This window comes from Procambarus clarkii, chromosome 89 (genome assembly GCF_040958095.1).
Source record: "Procambarus clarkii isolate CNS0578487 chromosome 89, FALCON_Pclarkii_2.0, whole genome shotgun sequence".
Classification (NCBI taxonomy): Eukaryota; Metazoa; Arthropoda; class Malacostraca; order Decapoda; family Cambaridae; genus Procambarus; species Procambarus clarkii.
The window spans coordinates 15,717,214-15,721,420 of record NC_091238.1 but is presented as its reverse complement, the minus strand read 5'-3'; positions in this window follow the sequence as shown (position 1 = coordinate 15,721,420).

Genomic DNA, 4,207 nt, shown 5'->3' with positions numbered 1-4,207 from the left:
TGTCTCATCTTGATATTATCTGTCTCATCTTGATATTATCTGTCTCATCTTGATAGTATCTGTCTCATCTTGATATTATCTGTCTCATCTTGATATTATGTGTCTCATCTTGATATTATCTGTCTCATCTTGATAGTATCTGTCTCATCTTGATAGTATCTGTCTCATCTTGATATTATGTCTCATCTTGATATTATCTGTCTCATCTCAATATCTGTCTCATCCCAGCAGCAACACTAAACACTAAGTTTAGTGTTGCTGCCTGGTCCTTTCCCCTTACTCTTGCTGGTTCTCTGATATGCTTGTCTCCTGTGTTTACCAGTTTTGCTCTCTGTCTCATCACCCCCTTCGGGCTCCCTATTTATCCAGTCAATTTTTCTGTGATTGAAATGTTCAAGTATATGAATCATAGGTCTCACCCCCCTTTGCCACTGTGGCTCCTTTATCTACAGGCAAGATTCAAAGCAATTATCATAAGCTTCCTCGGGTCTTCTATTACCCTTTCCACTATCTTCAGGTCCCCAAGTGTTGCTGGTCATTGCAGGTACTCTTGGTAACCAGGTTCCTCTGACAATTTCACTGCCTCAGTGCTCCAGTGCCGCTGTAGTAGTCGGGCTACAACTTTCCCCCAATCTTTCCTTATTGCTTGATTTACACGTGGGAAAATTGCATTTCATATAACACTTATCAGTTTCGTTTCTGTTATTGCAATAATGTGTGGTTGCTCTTCTGGCATCTTTCCCTGTAACCCTACTCGTTTATTTGTAATTCCACTTGCATTTATTTACATGACTTTAATCCTACTCATCTCTCTACTGGGTTACTTTGGTTCCTGGAAAGGTGTATTCGTTCCAGTTGTTCTGTGATCAGTTATGAAAGTGGAAGAGGGGCTGTTGTTGGTCTAGTCACTTTTGCCCGCCCCTATGGAACAGTACCTCCATAAGGCTTGTTTGACTCAGTGTTCTTTTGTAATGAGCTCTCTGATGCCTGACTTTCCAATTCTTGTGCACTGTTAGCCTTGCTTTTTGTCGTGCTTGTGTTGTTTTGTGGTCGCCTTGAAGTATTTATCTGTTTTTCCTTCTCTGATTATATTTGCATCCTCTCAATCCTCCTTATGTGGTTCATTGTTCAATAAATCACAGAACAATATGTTTAACAGATCTCTCACCCTGTCCATGGAGGACAGAAGAAAATGTATATATGCTGGTTAGCATCGTAAATGTGTGGCCACGTCTGTGGTAGAAAATAATAAAAATAAACATAATAATAATAATAATCCTTTGACATGTCTCGGTTTATGTATACCGTATGGAAATATAGTATACATCTTCATACATAATATATATGAATATGGAAAGCTCTCTGGCCCCCAATTTCAACGGAATATAATTCACTGAAGAAATTCAGTATAATTATAATTCAGAAATTCATATAATTCTGTAAGATTACTTTGGTTGATTCCATCTCATTTGCAACATACCAACATACCACGTCTACAGCAACGCTCAATTACCCTGATTGTCTCACTAGCTTGCATTCTGGTGAGAATTACAGGCATCTCTTTGTCCTCCATTCTCTTCTCCTGTCCCATGTATCTCCCTCTGGCTCCGGCAGATCGTAGAGTACCACTGATTTCTCCCTCTACAACACCTGTCTTGTATCTTTAACGACCTGCTGGCTTTTTACAGAATCTGTTACCGTTATTATAATGGTTTAGGCTTGTTCCCAATTAATCACAGTCTCTATGTTCCTTATGGGGGGTGGGGGGTTTGGTGTTGGTGGTGTATGTGGGGGTGGTGGTGGGGTGTGGGGTGGTAGTGGTGATAGTGGTGGTGGTGTATGTGGGGTTGGTGGTGTGTGGGGGGTTGGTGGTGGTATGTGGGATGGTGGTGGTGTGTGGGGTGGTAGTGGTGGTGGTGTGTGTGGGGTGGTAGTGGTAGTGGTGTGTGGGGTGGTAGTGGTAGCGGTGTGTGGGGTGGTAGTGGTGGTGGTGTGTGGGGTGGTAGTGGTGGTGGTGTGTGGGGTGGTAGTGGTGGTGGTGTGTGGGGTGGTAGTGGTGGCGGTGAGACTTGTGTGGGGTGGTAGTGGTGGTGGTGTGTGGGGTGGTAGTGGTGGTGGTGTGTGGGGTGGTAGTGGTGGTGGTGTGTGGGGTGGTAGTGGTGGCGGTGTGTGGGGTGGTAGTGGTGGTGGTGTGTGGGGTGGTAGTGGTGGTGGTGTGTGGGGTGGTAGTGGTGGTGGTGTGTGGGGTGGTAGTGGTGGTGGTGTGTGGGGCGGTAGTGGTGGTGGTGGTGTGTGGGGTGGTAGTGGTGGTGGTGGTGGGTTGGTGGTGGTGGTGTGTGGGGGTTGTGTAGTGTGGGGGCCGGGCTACGGGCTCAACAAAACATAGTTCCCCACCATAACATCTTATACAGAAAGTTTCTAACGACCAAACTGTCTCTTCGGACCTGATTTATGTCATAAAAATGACCTAGAATTATGGAAGCTATACCAGCTATGAGGAACAGCATGCTAACCCCGGTTACTAGAGGGAATTGTGTAGGTAAACCTAGAGTATGAGAGGGTTTACAAAAATAACCCCCAATTTTGTGAGGTTGTACATAAACAAACCCAAGTTATGAGAGGGATTAAAAAAGATAAAACAAAACTATGAGAGGGTTTACAAAAAATAAACCCCAGTTATGAAAGGGTTTACAAAGATAAACCTGATAATGAGGGGGGGGGGTTAACAAAGGTAAACCCCGGTTATAAGAAGGTTTACAAAGGAAAACTCGGGTATGAGTGGATTTATCACATTTCCGTACAGAATTGTCAGCACCTGCGTGTAACCTCCAACCTGAAGGATTATCACAAGGACTCCAACGGGCTCGCCATAGCCCGTGCTACTTGGAACTTGTTGTTCCACGCAGCGAATCTTAAACAACAGCAACCCAAGGATTCTGAGAACGTCTTGCTTCAATTACACATATTAACAAATCCCTAGAACTAAATAAAGCCGCTCAAAAAATTATTTTAATTCCAATCTATAATTCAGGCGATAATTACTTTTTGGCTTATATAATTACCCCAAGAAAAGGTACTTATATTTATTAAAGGCGAATAACTCAATCGCAAAAGTTTGAAAATGAATGAAAATGTCACCATCAGCAGGTCACAAACTACCCAATTCCGATAATAAGTTTTGTTTTACCATAAGTAACTGTTCTCAGTGTTAAGTTAATTTAAACGAGGTATTTAGAAAATATCGTGCGGTGATTGGGGGAAAAAAGAGAGAAAAATAATTAGGTAAATTTTTGGAAAGCCGCGTTTCCAAAAATATCATGATAGAATATTACAAAAATGTAAATATGGGGAAAAAAAATACAAAATAACAAAAGACAAAAAAAAACAGATGAACGAACAGAGTTTGAAAAAACAAGTGACGTCAGATGGGGAAAATGATATCCACTGTTACTTTTTTAATAAAGAATAAAAGAATTACACACAATAAAACAGTTGTTGTTGTTGTTGTTTAAGATTCGCTACCTGGAACAAAAAGTGTCAAGTAGCACGGGCTATGGCGAGCCCGTGCAATAAAACAGGAAAGCCAGAAAAGCCCAACATTATAGAACCAAAGCCACACGAATTTCAGACCATGGGCGTTCACCTTTAACAAGGAATTACAGCTTTGGAAACTGCAGCTGGTTCATTTAGTGCGACCATGTGTGAGGCGCAGCGGTCGCTATAGTGAGGGGAAGGTGACCGCTATAGTCACTAGCTGGTGAAAGTGACCTAACTGTAATGATTGTCATGTTCGCGGTAATTTGTCATGATTGATAGGTAATAATCGTGAAGGTGAACTGATAGTGATTAATATTAGTATAATATTTTGAGTTATCACTCACATGGAATCTTGAGTGATGAATATGAGTGCAAATGAACTGATGAAGGTGATGATAACAGGAAGGAAAATGGTTCAGTAAACATGAAGGTAGAGGCTGCAGTTTTGGCCAATATCCAAGTAGCCAACACAAGTTTACTCTGTGGCCACATTCCACACACACTTTTAGTGTGTTTAGGTATGCTAGTGTGTGTGTGTGTGTGTGTGTGTGTGTGTGTGTGTGTGTGTGTGTGTGTGTGTGTGTGTGTGTGTGTGTGGCCACCGCTATACCACTGACGACACTTGGCTCAATCACTTGAGAGTGAGCGCAGGAAGCATCCTCTTATTTCT